At 43.0% G+C, this 21,983-nt stretch overlaps 2 long non-coding RNA genes across 3 annotated transcripts; one reads left to right on the forward strand and one right to left on the reverse strand.

Annotated features, from left to right (window-relative positions):
• Positions 1-382: 382 nt before the first annotated feature.
• On the forward strand, positions 383-11,246 carry LOC143443808 (uncharacterized). Its single transcript, XR_013113099.1, has 2 exons — positions 383-456; positions 10,631-11,246. It is a non-coding gene; the product is annotated as an uncharacterized LOC143443808 (long non-coding RNA).
• Positions 11,247-20,077: 8,831 nt separating this feature from the next.
• Positions 20,078-21,782, reverse strand: LOC143443809 (uncharacterized). Of its 2 annotated transcripts, XR_013113101.1 has the most exons (4): positions 21,625-21,782; positions 21,365-21,463; positions 20,656-20,793; positions 20,078-20,532 (listed from the first exon to the last, which is right to left on the reverse strand). It is a non-coding gene; the product is annotated as an uncharacterized LOC143443809 (long non-coding RNA). The 2 variants fall into 2 exon arrangements; XR_013113100.1 differs by lacking the exon at positions 20,078-20,532 and having other exon boundaries at positions 20,608-20,793.
• Positions 21,783-21,983: the final 201 nt, after the last annotated feature.

Below are 21,983 nucleotides of genomic sequence, written 5' to 3' on the forward strand. Positions count from 1 at the left end.
TGAGACAGAAGGAAGACAAGCTACAAAGAAGACTCTCAGACAAGACCAGCTGCCTGGAGTAAGCAGAAACCATCTGAGCTGCCTAGAAGAAGTTTAGACCAACTGAGGCACCTGGAAAGGACACCCTCCAACCTATTGAACTTTCTGTGGTCTGTGCAGTGTGCTCCAGGTTCTCAGCTTTGGGAGCTGTCACTTATACTGGGGTAGAATTTGGTGAAGTAGCTGAGTCATTTCTGCTCCTGTAAGTAACCCCTCACCCATAACTTCCATAACCTCAATAAAACCCATCGGTTTGGCACATTGGACTTTGCTGTTGTCTATACTTTGGTCTATCTTGGGTTTCTATCTGGGGTGATAAGACATGTGCTTTGTGTCTCTGCAGAAAAAGTTTTATCACACAACACTCCTCTCCTGACTTTGTCTGCAGAAAGACACAGATACCTTCAGTATGACGTGGTATTGTCATAAGGATGAAAATCAAGACTAGAAAGATTTATACAGAAAATGTTATTGTAAGGGCTGATTAAAAGACAGAGACTATAATTAAGCTATGGGGCAATGGAAAAGCATAGAAGAAGAGGGTTATAGGAACACTTACCTTGGAGGGAAGCCGGGTGTAATGGTATTTGCTTGTAATCCCAGCAGTTGGGATGTGGAGGCAGGAGGATTGCAAGTTTAAGATCATAGTATGTAGCAAGTTTGAGGCCAGTATGAGCTATGTGAGACACTGTCTAGAGAAATAGAGATAGATAGATAGATAGATAGATAGATAGATAGATAGAGATAAAATTTGAACATGCTTGTTACAAGAGTATTTTGTTGAGCTACCCATGATCAGTTATTGTATTTTATTAGCTACCTGAAAGTGTTGTCTACAACCATGAAAGAGTCTAGAAAACAAAACACACTAGAGCAATGCATGAAGACTCCAACCAATGATATTATCTAGTTTTCTGATTGTTGCTTATCTGACACTTCATTTAGCTTTGCCCCAAATGAGATTTCTAGATTAAGCTTAGATCATGTCTGCAAGGCAGAAATGTTAGCAAAGTTGTATGGGAAAAGTATGTGCGTATGTCTGTGTTTGTGTTTATCTGTGTGTGTGTCTGTGTCGGTGTGGATGTGTGTATATATGTGTGTCTGTGATTGTGTCTGTATGTGTCTGTGTGTCTGTGTCTGTGTGTATCTGTGTGTGTGTGTGTGTGTGTGTGTGCATTTGTGTGTGTGATATGCTAAGCAAATGACAGGAAATAGAATAAATTCAGTAAACTCTTATGCAAAGTGTACTGCATTGCAATCATTCTGAGAGAAATGAGATTTCAATAACAATACCTGTCCAGGAAATGTTTTGTAACATGATGCTGGCAGAACCAAACAGAGAAAAGCCCTGCATCACACCCCACTCCACTAGCCGACAGAACAGGGTGCCTTTACAATCTCGTATTTATTAGCATTTTGAAGATCTTCCCTAAAAATGTTTGCCATGAATCCTTACAGCTTCTAGATTACTTCTCATGGCAGGCATCAGATTCATTGAGGCACGGCGGGAAGCAACTATCTGTTACATTACATCTTGAATTACTTCATTTCTGGTTAATAATCAAATTTCCCCCAATTATATTCATTATGCTTCAACTTTCTCCATATGTAATTATTATGCATTTATTGCATTTATTCCAATCAGTCTTCGGAATTACAGTAAACCTCTATTAGCTGGATCTTCTGAGAATATATTTTAGCTAGTGGAGCCTTTTGATTTCCAAAATAGTATCCTACAGAATATGACCATTCTATGAGAGGTAAACAAATATCCTACCACTAGAGAAGAAAGGGGGAAAATAAGAAGAATGAAGGGAAGAAGGTTAAGTTGAAGGACATTTTTCTCACTCCAATAAATGTGAAAAGCATTTTGACTTGAGAACTTCACTAATGGGGTTCTTCAAAGAATATGGATTGTAATTCTTTGAGAAAACAAATAGCCATTTAAAAACCTTATATGGCCAAAATACTTTCTCCCTGAAGCCACCTAACATTATAAAGGATTATACTCAGTGGACAGTTTTAAGAAATTGTATTGCGGGCTATGTTGTAGGCCTGAAGCAGTGAGCGTCTCTGTGTTGTATACTTGAGCAAATTTCTCTACACTGTGAGTTTTTTGTTTTTAATTATTTTTGCATGTGTTTCTCATAACTCCTTCTCCTGGGTTAATTTGCTTGAGCAACTCAAAAGAACTTGGGAAAATGCTAACGTTCCCCAGCTGCTTATAAAGGACATTGCAAGGGACAGAGATGGAGCAATACATACCGCAGTGTGCATGGGAAATGGTTCGGAGCTTCAGTGTCCCCTGGGAGCAACATCTTCGGGAACCCTGTTCAGCTGTCCAGAATCTCCACAACCCTTGGCCTCCAGATGTTTTTTTAATAGACTTTTTATAGATATAGACTGCTAGCAGTAGAGACCTAGGGGGTGTCTATTCAGACCCTTCTTGGTCTCTGTGTGACACTGCTCCATTGGGCTTGTGGAAGAACCCATAAAGAATGCAGAGGGTCTTTTGACCAACTGTCAGCCACATTTCAAAGAATCCCTGTATGGCCAGGTTCAAGAAAGAAAAGTAAGGGGAAATTAAGGGTTTTGTAACCAGCTTCAGAGAGAGTATTATGAGCCAGTCTGATCATTTCACAGGGTGACAAATGCCCTACTTATTCCCAATGGTGCTAGAGATCTCATTTGTAAAATATAAATGACAGTATGAATATTTTGTATCCAGACAACACATTACCAACGTTTTATGATTTATAAGGTTTCCTGTTACTGTTTTTCAGCAGAACGTCTCTTGTAAATGGCCAGGGTACTTTTCAAGCATCTTCCCTATTAATCATGTCTCGCTAGGAAAGAAATGGACTGAGCACAACAGTGTCCTAATTTCACAAAGGTAAAGAAAAAAGTTACAGGATCAAAGGGTTTTTTTTTCAAGGTTGCCTAAGATCCTACCATGTTCCTGATTCAGAAAGAAAGAGACGCCTGACTTCCAGCCAGTCAGAAGAGTCTGTTTTTTTCTGATTCAAAATTTCATCCAGTATATGAGACAGCAGGCAATTTAATATCTAGGGTTGCCAATGCATCAGGCATGTGATAGAAGGTACACATTAATTTGCAACTATATGAATATAAAATGATGTTCTTTACTAAGCACGGTGCCTCCCACTTCTCAGAAGAATTGATGTCTATGTAAATAGAGAATAGGACAGAGAAGGATAGCAAGCTACTAAGCTGATTTTCATTAGCATGTGAGGGAGTGGATGCAGCTATAACCCACTCTTGGAAATAGCTCGCAAGAGTATGGGGAGAAAGAAACGAGTCACGGCCCCTGTGGGTGCCTTGTGCAGGATGCTCTCTTCAAATATTAGCTCTCTAAAAGGATTTAAAGCTCTAAAGAAAAAAATCCAAATAAATGCCTGAAAGATTGACCCTACAATACCTAAGTAATTAACCCTGCATCATCTTCCTATCTCCTTACTTGCTTACACTAAAAGCCCTGTTAGAACTAAGCGCACAGTTCTCTTTGGAAGCCAGAGAAGAGAAACAGATCCTATGAGACATCACACTTACTTGGACCACTCTCCCTGTGTCCAGAGAGAAATGGAGTCCAGCCTGTTCTCCCCCGATGCTCCCTGTACACCAGGTTGTCTCCATTCTACACAGCAAAAGAAAGCCACATCAGAAAACAATTCCTTGAGCTCTTTGGAAAAGACAAAGAGAGTAACAGAAGATCTAGCTTTATTCAACTGTTTGACTTGATTGGTTTTAAATTATGAATAATCACAAGCATAGAGAACAGGGCCGTGTGCTTCCTGAATGTCACAAAAAAAAAAAAGATTGCTAGACACAAATTTTTTTAAGGAAAGTATTCTAACAAATGGCAAACATTTGAGCAATGGCAAGTCAATAGGCCTTACTCTATAAAATAGCCAATCCTGATTTTCAACTTCATGTTATTTAAAAATCACCATGGAAACACCCCTGTGAGTGTATCTATCAGTATGCCTCCCTAAAGGTTTAAATGAGGAGGAAAGACCCACCCTGAATGCAGGCAGTACCATCCCATGAGAGAAAACAGGGTGGCTGTGGCACTCATCTCTCTAGGCTCTCTGATTGTGACAGTGATCATCCACTTCCTCCTGCCACCATGCCTTCCCTACCACGGTTGCTTGTAGCCCCATGAACCATAAGTCAAAATAAATTTTCCTCCCTTAGTTTGCTTCTTGTTAGATACTTAATCAAAGAAAATAGGTTAAAAAAAGATTACATCTAATAAAACTCACTTTTCTCCAACCTTTTCTCATCATTTATAATCCAGTGTCCCCAGACAATGAGGCAATCATGAGGTTCTCATTTCACACATACATTGTTTTTTTAATATATATAGTGTGAACAAACAGGCTCAAAGACACACACAAAAATGTAAAGAATAGATTCAACATGCGCACAGGCACACGGGCACACTTGAATTCCCTCATAACTTGGTGGGGTCTCACTCCTTTTTTTGGTCTGCAGGATGGGAGAAGTAGACATTGTTCTGCCATCTAACATTTCCAGAGGTGCCTGAGAGCGATGATACCTTGTTTTTCTTTGCCTTAGTAAGTTTTTCTTTCTTCCCTCTGGAAGACACAAGAGATAGATAGATAGATAGATAGATAGATAGATAGATAGATAGATGATAGATAGATAGATAGATAGATAGATAGATAGATAGATAGATAGTTGGGATGGTTGGATGGATGGATGGGTAGATGGATGGATGGTTGGATGGATGGATGGATGGGTAGATGGATGGATGGTTGGATGGATGGATGGATGGGTAGATGGATGGATGGTTGGATGGAAGGATGGATGGATGGATGGATGGATGGATGGATGGATGGATGGATTTGTCTGACTCCTTTAGGCTAAGTGAATAGACTTCCATGATGCATTTGCTGTCAAGATTTGAAGTATGCCCATGTCCATCTGGAACATTTCCAAGTGTCATTAGCAAGTGTTGTCCAAAAGATGCCGAGAACTCAGAAGGAGAAACTGTGAACATTTCTGAGCATGAGATGAGGCCTGGGTAACATCTGAGTTCACCCTGAGAGTGAGTACTATCTGAGGAAGGAAAGGGAGTGGCTGAATTTGAGAGAAGATTTTAATACTTAAACTAAAGAGAAAATGGTTGTTCTAGAGAGTGACTCAAGGCTGTCAGAAAGAGATATTTGGAAGGAGGCCTTGGGACCTGTCACTCACTGGGCTCCAAGTAGTTCAGGTTCCACTTTGTCATTGGTTATCAGCCTGGAGCTCCATGAGACCAAAACATGAATAACAAACAATAGTCATAGAAAAAGAGCTAACCTAGACCAAAGAGGCATCCTCCTCCCTAGGTTGGGAAGGAAGACTTACTAGAAGATGACTCCATGATGTAATAGGCTGTGTCATTTAAAGTAAGGCAACACCTGAAGCCTGAACTCTATTCTGCAGTTACATCAGGTAAGCAGCTTTGACCCAACCATGCGAAGCATAAACACATACACCATGATCATACTGAACACTTACCAAATGTGCCAGTCAAGATAGAGAGAGCCTGGAGTGACTCCTGCTGACTCCAGTTGTCACTGTAGGTCAGGTTGCAGATTGAAGTAATCTCCCTCCTCCCAACCAAGAGAACTGGCTGAAGATTGCCTCTTGCTAGGTCTTGAGACAGATACGCCTTGTACTCAGCTGGCCCCTAAGTCTTCTTTGGAATCAGTATGTATTGTGTGACCTATTACTTGCTTGAGTAGAAAGTGCTATAGTCTAATGACAAGCTGGGCGTGGGGGGAGTAATGTGTGTTCAAATACAGGGTCTGTCCCATTTGCTTTCCCAGAGAGTATATTCCAAATGCTGTCATTTGCAAAGGTTTCTCTTCCTTCTTGACAGGAAAGCAAACATGTACAGAATGAATTCTATTCAATTCTGTGAATCTAAACTTGCAACCCACATCCATTCCATTGTAATAGATTAGTCATCTTCAAGGCCAGCTAGATCATCAGTCTCTCTGTGATTACCATCAATGCTCATTGGCTTTTACCCAAAGCTCAAAACATTGCTGGAAGATGGAGTAGTCAAAGGACCACTGTTCTCTATGCCTTCCTTTTCATTTAAGCTCCATCACTTCCCAACTACCCCATCTCCTTAGTGGACTATAGAAAAATTATAAGATAGGAAATTCCTAATGTACAAGGCAAAAAATCTGAGTAAAGCCCAGGACCAAACCCAGAAATAAGGTGACTCCATACATATATTCTACTAAAGCAGGAAATAGAACAATGGGTAACCCATTGTTGTATTTCATTCTCTGTTTCTTTCATTTATTCACAAACTATATATTAAGAATCAGCTACTATATGATAGGTCCTATGTGAGATGCTAAGAATTTGGTGTTGAAGACTTAGTCCCTAAGCTAAGACTTGGTCACTAAGTTTATAATACCCTCCTTTCCCAGAACTTTTACCTCCCATCTTCCCTGAAAGATCCCATCCTCACCATCCAATCTGAAAGACTAACCCAGATAAAATATTGGTAACAGAGTCTCTGTCTAGTGAGAATCTTCAAACTGGAACCAAAGAGGAAATGATTTGGCCAGGTTCATGGGCACAACTTCAGAACTGGCCTTTGATTAATGACTTAATTCAGAATGTCTGCAATCTGGAGATGCATCCTTTTTGCAAAGATGACTACTCATAAGTAGATAACATCAGGTCCCTCAACCTCATGTTTCCTTCCGGAAAATGTGGCTCTTTCAAGCTTAGCCAAGAGAAAGGATTGTATTCTAGGTATTCCTCTCATGGTAGCATCCAGGTAGAGGTGATGTTAGAGTTCCTCATCGTTGACTTAATGAGAGGATATCTAAGTTATATTAGGAGGCTTTTGTTTTGCTAGGCCGTGTAGAAAACTGGAATCTAAATCTCTGACCTCTAAGTATGGCTGAGTTAGATGACCTTATCTGAGATATCTGAGGTGAGAGCAGAGCCCTCCAAGCCTGGAAAAGGCACCAGCAGATATGTGTTTCATCCAAACAAAGCTAGCCCTAAGTAAATGCATAAATCTATGAAAATTGACTACTGAACCCCTACCATCCAATTTCTCCTTTGTAAGATTTCTACTGTTTTTGATGACTCCTTTATTTCCCAGATTTCTTGTAACTAAGAATATTACGTATTCATTAGAAATCATATTGACAGAAATATTAAGCACAGTGAAAAGATACTCGGGGATTCCCCTTGAGCCCCTAATTCACAAAGTGTGAATATTATTGCTTCTGGTCACTGTTTCCTGAACTTGCAAAGCTACATTATTTCCTGCACCAAGTCAAGGGTTATGGCATTAGTTCTAAGAACTGATTTGCAAGTAAAAAGGCAGACTATTTCCTGTTAGGCTAAATTAACGAGAAATGCCTGTTACTCTGATAAACAGAGTCATGGATGTTTATCTATCTTCAAAATGCAAACCTCTCACTGAAGTTTTGAAGGCATCCATTGGAAAGTGACTACTAGTTAAGACTGCTGTTGTGAAACAAGACGTTAACTCTGAACCATCGCATTACAACTGGGGGGTGAAGGACGTGGTTCAGTCTCCATGGGGTTCAGTTTCTGCATCCATAACTATGAGACTTCAAAAGCCCTTAACTTTTGGCTTTAAATGAAAGCCTCAGTGGAGTGGTAGGAAAAACTGAGTGTAAGTTATGATAGCAGGTTCCTAACAGGTGTCTGTAATTGGTCCAACTGTCCTGCCTCGCTGTTGTCCTTCTGATGGTACATAATAAGGGAGATTGGAGAGAGAGGTGGGGAGGGTTCCATCTCCATCCCAGCTCATGCATCACCAGGGTTCCCAGCATCCTAAAGGGATGTTAGTAACTGAAGACCAGTTCTTATGGTCCTGATTCATTATTTTTTTTTTTGTCTCAGTCTCTCCTAAGGAACAGACAGTAGAGATGCCAAGCACTTTCCTTTGAGAAGATAGGGAGGTGAGGCCCTGAGGATCTGTTACCTACTCTGAGCTCTATTTTATTTAAGTATAAGGAGAACCAAGAGATCTAATGATGACACGTGGCCTAAAAGAGCCAAGAAAACCAGCCGAGTCCATAGGGCTGTGGCAACAGCATAGTCAGGGCACTCTGGGGTAGGGATGAGGTGGGCTAAGGGGAGCATGAGACACTGACTTTATGACAGGTGCTAGGAGCCCTAAATATGATTCCAGTTGTACTCTGAAGCTTTCCAATTGGAAAGCCAAAGCTAACCTTGGACTTTACATCTTTATCTTTGAAAAAAAGAAGAAAGAAAAAAAGAAAGAAAGAAAGAAAGAAAGAAAGAAAGAATCAAATTTAATTCAAACAAGTGGGACTATTTAGAGAAGTCTCAAAACGAGGTTGTCTGCAACTGCAAGTGAGCAAGAAACCCAACAAGAGCCGCCCCACAGCCACTCTGATACAGATCTCAAGAATAAAGTACTCAAGGGCGTGGGGGAGGCAGACCCAAGGTGCTGACCACCTTGGGGAGACTGGGTAAGAGGCTTGTGCAGTAGATGACAGGATGCTAGCGGAAGGGAAGGCAGGTGAGAACCATCCCCGGATCTACAGCAAGTGCATCACTTGGTAGCTGACACACCCTGGGCTCTCTGCCAGCTGACCATCCGATGCTCAGAAACCACAGTGGAAATCGAGTTCCATCCCTCAGATTCCTGTCAGCCTGGTTCTCTGCCCACTCAGTTTTGCCTCCCTTTGTACTTTCAAAAAAAATAAAAAAAGTCCCTGGTCTCATTCAGAATGGGGATCATCTCTTCCCAACTGATTTGCCAGGCACTTCAAAGATGTCCAGATGACAAAGCCCACCAGAGCCCAGGCATGCAGTGTTTATCTTCTGCCGAACCCTGTGTCCTGTAGTCTGAAATTTGGCACTCACTGTGGACAGATTTAAAATCATTCACCGTCCTGTTGTTTTCAACCCACTTTCCCTCAAAAACCCTCCATCCCTACTCCTGAGATTGGGCTTCTTTGGGTCACAAAGACAAAGACACAGGTCCATCAGGATTAGATTATGTATTTGTTCTGACAATGAGCGTAACTTCTCATTGCCATTCTGGGGAAGGCCAGCTGTGGTCTATGATGGAAGGCTCTCCCCTTGACCTGGTCTGCTTCCTTCCTATGACCACAATTAGGCTGCCCTCCCATTAAGGTCAGCCCTCCCATTGTGGTGACCTGAGGAAGTGAATATCAAACAGGAAATTTTCCCTGGAGCAGAGGGTGGATGAGCACTGGATTGCACATATAAGTAATTCTTCATCCACCTGAATTGCTATCAGTGGAACATCTAATAACATGACAGGATACAAGGTCTCCCTATCCAAGCCGACCAATCTGCAGCCAAAAGGACATCATAATGCAGTGTGGTCAGTGGCACAATGGGAGAGCCAAGGGAGAATAATGTCTTTGTCCAAAAGATGGCACAAAAAAACAACTCCAAGTCATGGGATTGAGGGACCTTTCTAGAAAGGAGGAAGACCCACACTTGAGATATAGCCAGCCCTTGCCACACAGAAGCATCTTAGATAGATTTTTGCTTGTTTCAAACACATGAGAGGGGAGAGAAGAGAAAAGAACAATCATGCAGAACTGTGGTCCCTAAGCCATCCTACATAGTGACTTCCTTGTGAGCTAGCAAGGATAGGAAGTTGCTGGTAAGTACCCTATGTCTTACAGACCCTCTCATAAGCAGAAAGCCAACTTGGGCTGCTGGACCAGAGATGGGATTTACAAAAAGAGCTGCTTCCTGCATATTTCAGACTCTGCAGTAAGAAGAGAAAAATAATGTCAAAAATAAGTAAAGATGAATATCTATCGAATTAGTGGAACACAGGAAAACAGGCATAATTCCCTAGATCCTAATGCCAGCTAGCATCCACTTACAATGTCATTCTGTATGAAAGTGTCAATAGGAGTTCATGGACATCCATAAACAACTGGCCTTCATCTTGATGCTTTGAGTCCAGTGGTCTTCCCTATACTCTTCTCCTCCCCTGGAGCCACTATCCTTTTGCCTGACCATCTCCTTAGCTGCCATGTCAGCACCTCATACAGGAGTTTCCCTCTCTAAGTCTTCCCTACTTGAGGGTGCCAGATTGCAGAAGAGATAGCCATACATGGTGGTGAGAGACTGTGACACACACGGAAGGAAGGAAGGAAGGAAGGAAGGAAGGAAGGAAGGAAGGAAGGAAGGAAGGAAGGAAGGAAGGAAGGAAGGAAGGGAGAAGTAGAGGGAGGGAGGGAAGGAGGGAGGGAGGGAGGGAGGGAGGGAGGGAGGGAGAGAGGGAGGGAGGAGAAAAGCAGAAGAGAGACTGCAGCCTAATTGTGGTCATAGGAAGGAAGCAGACCAGGTCAAGGGGAGAGCCTTCCATCATATGGTTACAATATTTCACTTTCCAGCCAGAGAGACAAGCAGTGGGTTTCACTGACTTGCAGTAGAGAAAAGAGGAATAGCAGTCTTTATGTCTGGCTCATTTTAGTATTCCCTTTCCACTCTGTCTGTTATCAATGTTCATGATCTATTTGGCTTCATCTCTTAGGTCCAATCTATCCTAGAAGATACTCCAGGTAAGCACAAATCTGTCTTCCAATCACTGTGTAAGGAAGAGCAAAAGCTGGCAACAAGACAGGGCAAACAAAGGAGTGCTCGTGGGTCTGACTTGGCCAACATCGTGCCATCACTGACACAAGAAGACACCAAAGTACCAGTGATGAAATGTTCCCTGAAAGAGAACTCCATCATCTACACAAGACCCTAAGCGTCTCCTTCCAGAGCTGCTTTGCCAAGTTCTATTATCTGTCTACACATGGTCTCCAAGGCTCCCCTTCATGAGCCACTTTGCCAACCTGGCAATCCCAAAGCCTCTCCCTTGTAGACTACTTTACTACATTGTCTGAAACTCTCCTGTCTTTCCACATATTTAAATCATGATTCCATGCAATTTTATTTACCCCTTGTATGACATTTCACAATGTCTGTCTTGACACTTTATCTTGACATGAGCTTCAAGGTAATATTTCTGGGTAAGAAACCCTCAATTGTGACTTTAAATTTTTGTTCCTATAATAGTTACCTAATGAGCATGCCTTTCTTATTTTGAAGACTATGTAATTCAGACACTTTCAATAACCAATAAAAAATCCTGTTACTCATAATTTATATCACTATCTCTAAACTATTTTGATCATCCACCCCAGGAGTAAAAGTTCTGATTACATGCCCAGAAATGTACTTATATATTTTATATGTAAATAGTTATCCCTACATATAGTAAATGTTTTAGAGCTCAATTTATTTAATATTCATAGAACTAGAAATTCCATTTTTTTTACTCCTATACAACAGAAGACTTTCTTTCATAAATGATGCTTGTGCCTGGTTTGAAGGCTATAATTTAAAAAAATAAGGGTGCTATATTCATCCCTTTTCTTATTGATGTGAATGAATTTCTAATAAGCAACACAGGAAAAAGATTTATGTTTGGCTCATGGTTTAAGGCTATCATAGTATGGAAGAATGGTAGCTCTACAGCTTACAGAAGCTTGACCACACCTCAGTGGCTGAGAAGAGAGAGATTAGGGCTAAACCAGGCCCTAACCTTCAAAGCTCACCCGTAGGCAACTTACTTCCTCCAGCCAAGTCCTACCTCCTAAGGATCTCCCCTCTTCCAGGCAGCATCATCCGCTGAGAACCAAGTGATCAAAAAACATGAGCCTGTGAGTGCTACTTTATATCCAAACCAGAGGAGATGCCTTCATCACTCCTGCAGTGACAGTAGCAGAATTTCTAGCCCACTCAATAGAACCTGACGCTAACCTTTCAGCCCATGGGACAGAACTCTCCAGCTAACTTAATGAGTGCTCAAGAGGTGATGCTAGCCCCTCATTCCAGCCTTTCCTTTTCCCAGCACACAATTTTCATATTACCCAGCTGCGGCAATGCTGACATGATTGCTGACTGACATCTCTCTTTGACCAGTCCTTTATGGGAGCATCAGTGAGCAGTGAAAGGGATCCAGGTCATAGAAGAGGAATGCGCATGTTCTCAAACTAGGTAGCTGTTTTTAAATGGCCAGCAGTTGACAGGGAAGTCGTTGTTCGGTTAAACAACCTAAGAACCAAATCTGTGGCCCCTGGGCATCATCACACATGCAGATTGGTCAGTTCAGAAGTAGAAAAAAATAGATTAGAAGGCCTGTTTAGGTCAGAAAACGAGGAGAGCCCATTTCCCTGTAACTCTAACTCTAATGGAGGCTTTTTCTGTAAATTACAAATGAGAGAGAAAGAGAGAGAGAGAGAGAGAGAGAGAGAGAGAGAGAGAGAGAGAGAGAGAGAGGCAGAGACAGACAGAGACAGACAGCGACAGAGAAACAGAGACAGAGAGAGAGGGAGGGAGGGAGAGGGGGAGGGAGGGAGAGGAAAGGAGGGAGAGGGAGACAGAGACAGAGAGACAGCAACAAAGAAAGGAAGGGAGGGAGGGAAGGAGGGAGGAAGGGGAGGGAAGCAAGGAGAGGGAGAAGGAGAGGGAGCGGGGGAGGGAGAGGGAGAGGGAGAGGGAGAGGGAGAGGGAGAGGGAGAGGGAGAGGGAGAGGGAGAGGGAGAGGGAGAGGGAGAGGGAGAGGGAGAGGGAGAGGGAGAGGGAGAGGGAGAGGGAGAGGGAGAGGGAGAGGGAGAGGGAGAGGGAGAGGGAGAGGGAGAGGGAGAGGGAGAGGGAGAGGGAGGAGAGGGAGGGAAAGAGGAAGGGGGCATTAAGCAAATCCCTGCAGGTTCTCAATAAACTTTGAATAAAAGATATTCTGTAGAGACTTCACACTTCTCAAGTGCAGTGCTTCAGACAAAACACATAAACATGAGTGGAACAAAGCAAGAGTCAGGCAGAAGGAACCTGCTACCAGGCAGGGGCTGCATACAGCAATGCAGCTGTCCAATCTGACACCCCCTGCTAAAAACCACCTCCAAGGCCAGGCTCAGCCAAGTTCCCCACTCACTGTAGGCTAACCAAACCCCCTGGGGTTGGAGATAGGTGAAAGGGTCTTGGTTATAGAGCTGCAGGGATGGGTGGGGCTCAGCACTGCCCCCAAAGTGTTCATAGATTCTGAGGCTTGTGAGAAAAGAGACTTCCTCTTCCTCTACCCCTTCCCCCTGCTCCCATTTTGGTTTTTTTGAGACAAAGCTTCTCTCTGTAGCCCTGGCTGTCCTGGAACTCACTCTGTAGACCTGGCTAGCCCCTCAGACTCCAAGGTCTGCCTGCTTCTGCCTCTTGGGTGACAAGATTAAAGGTGGGAGCCACTACCCTAGAGGAAAGACACTTCTTAAAGGGTCCATTTGCAGTCTGAACTCTGAAGTTGCCTCTGAGGTAGGGTGAGAGGGTAGCAGCCATGTGATCTTACATGGCCACTCTTCAAGTCATTTTGACCTCCCTGTACTTATTATTATTGTCTGTGAAAGAGACAGTGCAAAATCCATTCCATGGAGCCCTCATCTGAGTGAGGAGGGGAACAATGTCTCCAGGCTTTCAGAAATTAGGCTGCACAGTTACCATGGTAACTCTATTATAGTCTGGCAAATATTCTCTGATGAAAATCTGGAAGACAAATGCCAAATATTGCCAAGCATTACCATAAGCTCTGTCATTTATCATGTGGACCTTGTCATTTAGAGTTATTGAAATGAGAACTCCAGAGGATCTGACATCATGAGAAGCTCAAAGGGACATCCTTCACCTTGTTGTTCATAGCAGCTGTGGGACATCATGAATTCTGGTTTTTATACAAAGGCCCACCCCAATCAAGCCTTGCTCTTCCCAGTGAACAGGGTTTAAGCTTTGAACAAGTATTTATCAAACACTATTTGTCATTATCCTCTGTCTTGAGGATACAGATGTGAGCAAAGCAAGAAAGTCACAGTCTACATGGAACAATTATTCTGGGGAGTGGTATTGTGCCAGTAGATAAAAATGGAGAGTTATGTCTTCAGGGTGGTTTGCTGATCTCTAGAGAGATCCTTATAGGGATTGAATCTAAGGCTGAGGGGTGACCCAGGGATCCTGGAAGTCTGTGCTGACTCATATCAGCTGGATCAAAGTCAGATGTGGTGAGTTTAGTATTAGGGCATATACTATTATCAAATATTATATACTTAGTATTATATAATTATACAATATTATAGTATTTAGTATTATATAAAAGTATAGTATCATATATAATATTGTATATTATAGAAGCCGTGTGTTTTAGGAAGAGGGAACAAGAGTCTCTGCAGAGGAACACACACACTTGTGGGCCTCTTTCTCCTTATTCTGGTGATTTAACTGCCTCAGAATACAGACTTTTCACCCAGGAGACATGAGGCCTTAGCTCTGTGGGGGATTGGCTCTGATGCTTTGATTGGGAATTTGTCTGTGAACACTGAAGGTCCTGTTCTTCACTTGGTTCTTGATTGGTCAATAAAAATACCAGAGGCCAGTGGCTGGGCAAAAGAGGTAGGACTTCCAGGTTCCCCAAGGCAGGCTAGGAGCAGGAGGGGAAAGGGATTCAGCATGCTTCAGAGGGAGAGAGAGTCATCAGCCATGTGAGATCTCCAGTGGAGTGGCCATTGGCTGCTTCCCCAGGAGGGAGATTAGAAGTACAACTAAATGAAGAGAGATGTAGGATGAAGAGAGATGTAGGGTGTTGAGCAAGGAGTAAAGGAAAAGGCACACAAACCACAGGAGGCTTAGGAAAGCCCAGCCACTGCTAGCCTTGGGAGTCTCAGAAGAGTCCAGCCACTAAGCCACAAGGCAGGTTAAAAATGAGCTCTGTGTGTGTGTGTGTGTGTGTGTGTGTGTGTGTGTGTGTGTGTGTGTGTGTTTCAGCCGCAGATCCAAGGAAATCAGGGCAATGGCTGGTAGCACAGTCTGCCTGGAGCTTAAAGTGGGATAGCAGAAACTACATGCTACAAGCTCTCACTCATTCCTGTAAAAAGGTAACAAGAGGTGGGAAGAATCGCCAGCATAACTTAAGTGGAAAACATCTTTTTCCACAGTTTTTACTATTTGGGGAACTTTATTTTTCATTATTTTATCAAGTAAAAAAAAAAAATCCATACTGAAGCATAGCTAGATTTTCTTAGTCTAAGGAAGTGTTCAGTCTTTCTTTGTGCCTTTCTGACCCTAGCTTTGTTTGGACAGTAACTGAGCTGCCATGAGATAATCTAGCAATCAGTGCTGGAAATTATCTAAACACATGAGTGTCTATCCTCATTGTTAACCTAACTAAATATAGAATCACCTAGGAGACCTCTCTCTGAGTGTGTCTGGAAGGATCTTCTAAAGAGGTTTAATTGGGAAGGGACGATATGGGTATCACCAACCCATGGGCCACCAAAATGCATGGGGGTGTGGGGGGGGCACTGCCTTCCTCTCTCTCTGCTTCTTGACTGTGAGTGCAATATAATGAGCTGCTGTACACTCGCACCACCATGATTTCCCATCATAAACTAACTCATCCTTTTAACTTTATGACAGACCCTTCTCCCAGTTCACAGAGAATTAGTACCAAGATCCTCAGCTCCCTCATGAGCACCATGCCCAAGTACTCTATGTAAAATCACCTAGTATTTGCATATGAACTATTCTCATCCTTTTGTATGCTTTAAATAATATCTAAATTAATATCTTACCTAATGCAGATGTCATATGAAAATTGGTACACTGCTTGCTTAGGAAACAATGATAAGGAAGGGGGTCTTTACGTGTCCTGTCCAGACAGGATTTTAAAACTATTTTCTATCTACTTCATTCCAAATCATGGACATGAAAGGACAGCTATGGTTACCCCTCCACCTCTTGATCATCTATGTATTTACTCATAGTTGTAACAAAAATGCTTCTCCAAGAAGCCCTACTCACTGTTGGTGAGTCTGTAAACTGGTACAGCTTCTGGCGAAATCAGTAATAGAGTTTCTCAAAACCCCAAAGATGTAAGTACCATATGAGCCAGCAAAGCAACTTCTGGACATACTGATAAAGGACTATATAACCTGCCACAGAAATACGTTTACAGCCCTGTTTAATGCTGCTCTGTTAATAATAGCAAGGAAATGGAAATGGCCTAGATGTCCATCAACTGATGAATGGACAATGAAAACGTAAAACAACTACACATTGGAATTTTCCTCTGCCATAAAGAAAAGTAAAGTTATGAAGTTTATAGGTAAGTGGATGGAACTGGAAAAAGTATTTAGCCTTATGGTTAATACTGATCACAGCATTTTGACAGGGTCTACAGAGACTTTGGAGACCAATCTCTGTGTCAAATACCTAATAAAACAGTCTATGAGTAAAGGAAAAATTTATTATTATTGTTACTATTTTTGTTACTGTTGGTGGTAGTATGTATGGACGTCAGAAGACAACTTCATAGAGTTGGCTCTCTCCTTTTATCTTGAAGTTGTTCCAAAGATTGAACCAAAGTTGCCAGCTTGTGGGACAGGCATCTTTACCCACTGAGCCATCTTGCTGGGCCTCAGGAATGTTTATTTTGGTTCACAGTTGCAGAATGTTGGAGTCCATGATGACAGGGAACAGGGCATCTTGGAACCACTCCATCTGCAGTGACAAAAACGTGAAGTAGCCACCATTCCCACTGTGGTAGAAAGTAAGGCCAGGCTATCAATACTCACCAAAGCTCCTGAAGTTTCCAGTGCCCCAATCCCACAAAAAACTACCAGCTCGGAACAAGTGCTCAAGATAGGAGCCAGTGTGAGCCGGTGTGAGCCAAACAGTTAAGATCTAAGCCCTACCACTTTCTTTTTTTAATTAATTTATTTATTTTATGTATGTGAGTACACTGTTGCTCTCTTCAGTCACACCAGAAGAGGGCATCGGATCCCATTACAAATGGTTGTGAGCCACCATGTGGTTGCTGGGAATTGAACTCGGGACCTCAGGAAGAACAGTCAGTGTTCTTAACCGATACGCCATCTCTCCAGCCTGCCCTACCATTTTCTTTCACCCATCTTTTACTATCCTCCCCTTCTCCTGTGCCCGACTCTGTTTCAATGCCCTGGGGGGTCTGAGGGAGGCAAACTTTCACTTGTGGAGAAACCATACTAAAAATAACCCCCAGAGTCCTTTGCAATGCTGTCCTACCTCACTGACTCACGCTGTACTTCCTCTCGCCCTCACTCTACTCCCTCGCCTGCTGCTTCACTTAAAATTTCCCAATGCTCCCATGAGTTCATCCCTGTCTATTTTCACATTGTCTCTGCCTGCTTTCCTTAAGGGGCCTTACAGGTTGGCAACTCCTTAGAAGTCAGCTACTTTAACTATTATATTCAAATGCTAATTTATTGCTTCAATTTTTTTTCCAAAGCTGTCGTCACCACTTGGTATTTAAACCACTTTGTTAGCTGCCCATCACCATAAGAAATAAATTTTCTCAAAGGCAGGAATTCTGTTTTGACCCTGCTGTTCTCCAAGCCCACGGGGTCCAATGCGGGCATACAACAAAAATTTCCACCAATCCTCCTTCACGTCCAGAAACAAAGTACAATCTGTTTTCATATCCTGTCAAAGAGCAATAACAAAAAGAGAGAGAAAGAGAAGAAATTTATAGACTTTTGGGTAAAAATTAGGTCCACAAAGAACCAGTAAATCCCTGAAAACTGCTGAGAAACCTTCTTCAGAGTTTTTATGTGCCTTTTATCCCTTTTTAATTAAAAGTGTTGGTCCTCAAAGACTTCCACTCAAAATAAGCATGGTTTAATTTAATTTCTTTCTGTCTTCTTTTGTTTAATCTCTGGCCTGATACCCTTGTGATCATAAACTATTTCAAATGCACCTTACTTTAGTTATATTTTGAGTTATGCTTCAGCTGGGTACCTAATTATTAGTGAAATCACCATTTCTATGTGGAAATGTTTCTGATAAGGTCCAAAAATCCAGCTTGGAAAAAATGCATTTTTAAATATTAATCCTTCTGCAAATTGGGAACACCGTTTAGGTGGCTTTTAAAATCTTAAGAATCCCAATTTAATTTTGCTATTCCTTCTATTTTGAGGGGGGAAAAAAAGATGCCCACAGCAAACATTAGGAGAGATAGTCGTGGCCCAGTTAAACTGTCTGTTCCATTTGCGATTGGTTTAGATGCACTGCTAACTACTGTACATCTGGATAGGCATAATCACGGAAATAAGCTATTCCTGTACAGGGCCCAGACAGAATGGCAAGATGCCTCGGATTCCTACAGTGAGGAACTGGGAAGCCATATCACACCTCATATGCAGCTTGCCCTATCAGAGGTTACAGTTTGTCCAGCAGACATAACGCATAGCCAGGTGGAGGTAGGTGAATTATGCTCGCTGGTTAGATGATGGCTCACATCTATGTGGCCGGCACTTTTCCTTTTTATATGAACAGGTGACATGGCTCACCAGACAGAGAGAACCATGGTCCCCTTGCTGACTTGTTCCCACACCAGCTGTCACTAGCACAGCTCTCTGAAGCCTGCAGGGTCCGGGGCCTGTGGTGACCAATTGGTTTGGAAAGCGGATGCTGTGCTGTGCAGCCTACGCTACAGAGTCCTCAGTCCGCAGCATAACCCCCTACTGTTCACCTCCATCACCAGGAAAGGACCAAATTTCAGGATTCTTCTCATTCTCATTTGCCAACAGCAAAAGACCTAGGGAAGCCATCCCAGGGGCCTTTTGTGGGTGATGCTGTAGCAAACTCCAGAAGTGAAGTCCCCAGTGTACGGCTCTTGACACTCCTTTCCTGGTGCACAGTGCTGGGCTCCAGGTAAAGCTGCCTGGCTGGTGAGGTTCATTCAGGAGGAAGACAAAGTGCAGTGAACCAATGAGCAGCCCTGGATATCAGACAAGGAGGGGCTGAAGGGAGAGCACAAGTTGGACAGTCAGTCAAAGATGGTAAAGGAAATACATGCAAATGAAAAACACTCAAAGCCGGAAGGAAGAAGGACACAGCATGTCAGTTATACCCGGAAGAACTCAACTCATGTAAGGTAACTCAGTGTAGAGACAGGCTGGGCACGTGGTCAAAGAGCAAACTTCAGAGCATCAATAGATAGCTCTGTGACCTCTCAAGAAAAGACAGCATCAGCATGTGCTTAAGAAAGATCCCTCTGCTTCAGTGCAGAGTGTGGAGGGTAGTGCTGCAGTAACAGTAGCTAATACTGCCCATTTTGAGACATGCGTATATTTACTCCCTCACAATGGCCCTGTGGGGTGGACATGAGTGTCATCCCAGTTATAGAAAGAGGCTGGGGCTGACAAAAGCTTGGCAGCCCCCTCAACATCCACCTACGGTTTGAGGACTCCAGAACCCAAGCTATTGCAGTAATCCTGGTAAAGACAACAGTAACTTCTTCAGTAGAGGCACCAAGGATTATGGGAAAGAGAAAAGTATTGCCTCCCCCAAATATGTACACCTCTCATCCCTGGAAAATGTCACTGTGTTGGGGCTTGCCACAACGAAAGACTAAGGTTGTAAATAAAACCCTTCAAGTCACTTTAAAATAGGGAGATTGCCCTGGCCTATCAGGGTGGACCCGTGACATCGCTGGGCTCCCTAAAAAATGAAAGAAGAAAACAAGGTAGATGAGTTTGGAGAAATGAATGTGGCAGGGAATGGCAACACAGCTGGCTTTGAAGATGAGAGTGGGAACACCAGCTAAGGACTGTAAAACAGACCTTGGAAGTTGTAAAAGGCAAGGGAAAAAATCTCTCTTATAATCTCCAGAAAGAAAGATAACCTGGTATCCGATGATACTCTGAGCTGACCCCAGCAGGATGCATGTGAGACTTCTCCCTGCATATCTGTGGATTGGCACATCTACTGTTTTTATTTTATTTTATTTTATTTTATTTTATTTTATTTTATTTTATTTTATTTTATTACTTATTCATTTACATCCCACTCCCTGACCCCCTCTTGGTCACCCCCTCCCACAACCCTTCCCCCAGCTCTGCCATCCCTTTCTCCTCCGAGGGGGTAGAACTCCTCTGGGTATCTCCCACACACACACCCTGGCACTTCAAGTCTCTGCAAAGCTAGACACTTCCTCTCCCACTGAAGCCAGACAAGGCAGCCCAGCTAGTAGAACATATACCACATACAGGCAACAGCTTTTGGGATAGCCCCTGTTCTAATTGTTCAAGACCCACATGGAGACCAAGCTGCACATCTGCTACATATGAGTGTAGAGGCCTAGGTCCAGCCTGTGTATGTTCTTTGGTTGGTAGCTCAGACTCTGAGAGTCCCAAGAGTCCAGGTTAGTTGACTGTTGGTCTTCTTGTGGAGTTCCTATCACCTTTAGGGCCCACCATCCTTCCTCCTGTACTTCCATAAGACTTCCCAAGTTCTGTCCACTGTTTGGTTGTGGGTGTCTGTGTCTGTCCGAGTCAGCTGCTGGGTGGAGCCTCTCAGAGGACAATATGCTCCTGTCTACAAGCATAACAGTATCATTAATAGTGTTAGGGATTGGTGCTTGCCCATGGGATGGGTCTCAGGTTGGACAGATTATTGGTTGACTATTCCCTCAGTCTCTGTTCCATCCCCGGTACCTACATTTCTTGTAAGTCACCAGGTTGGTGGTTACAGCAGCAGCAGAAAACTTCTTAGGAATGGAGAGGATACACAGATCAAAACACACCAGCGAAGGGAAGCTCCCAGAATTCAGAGATTCAGAAGATAACCAGTGCCTCACTTGTTGGAAGTAGTTTCCAGGTAGTGTGGGGGCCATAGAAAGGAATGGTAAAGACAAACACTGGAGGTGACCTGAGAGCAGTAATTGGGACCCGTGGGTTCTCCTGGTACAGAGCCTGTCCCTTGGTTCTGGTACAGAGCCTGTTCCTTTGACCCATACTTTTCTGGCATCTGACTTCTAACCTCCAGTTTTTCTATTTGCATCAACCACCTCACCAGAGACCCTGTGCTTTTTCTAATATGTAAAAAAAAATGTATTCCTTTATCACAATCTCTATGCTCAGAGCCTTCTTAGGGCCGCCACTGTTTGCTCTCTACAGTTACTGTTTTTCATTATCATAGAGAAATAGCAGGTTTCCTTATGGCATTTCATACACACTTAGTTTTGGTTGAATCTCCAGCCCCTCCTCACTGCGTCCCTCTCCCCACCCCCATTACAACCTCCCTCCCCCAGCGTGTCCCTTCTGCTTTCATGGAGCTTGTGTTCCTTTGCCCACACCACTTTCTCTATCAAAGCCCTTAAAAACCTCCCGGTCTTGTTCACCTCTTTTTTTTCCCATCCCATGATTACCTAAGGCAGAGCTTCAGTAGACAGGAAAATTAGCCCATGGATCCTTGCCTGCTTCTACCGGCCTCCTGGGACACCTTCAGTCTTCTTCTCTGTGCACTCCTAGATAGGATATTATCTACTCAGTATGACATTGCTCAGGGGCCTTGCATTCCTGGGGAACTACACACAAGCAAATCCTAACAGTGAAGAGTGGTGGGATGGGACTTCTTCCTTTGTCTACTTAGGGAGGAAGAAGAGGAGACCCGGGAGAAGATACTTACGTTTATGAACTGAGAAGGCAGTTCCCTGCCATATCTCTCTCGGCTTTTCCACCTTTTGATTTTGCAAACAGCCTAACATCCAACTGAGCAGCTCTAAACTGGTCTCAGGTGGACTGAGTGGGAAAAGTACAGGCATCATTGAAGCCCCCCGAGAGGACTCTGATAGGACCTCTCGCTTGTCCTGTCAAAGGAAAAGACATATGAGGAGCTATTGGGTTTCTCGTGTTTAAATTTGATTTATAAGAAAAATAAAATTTCTCAGTTAATGAGAATAGATGATGGACTTAAAGTCATAAATGTATTATGAGAAGGTCACTTTTATTTGGCTCTGTTTTCTATATACAGAATAACCTTACTGA

Source organism: Arvicanthis niloticus, chromosome 10, assembly GCF_011762505.2.
Source record: "Arvicanthis niloticus isolate mArvNil1 chromosome 10, mArvNil1.pat.X, whole genome shotgun sequence".
Classification (NCBI taxonomy): Eukaryota; Metazoa; Chordata; class Mammalia; order Rodentia; family Muridae; genus Arvicanthis; species Arvicanthis niloticus.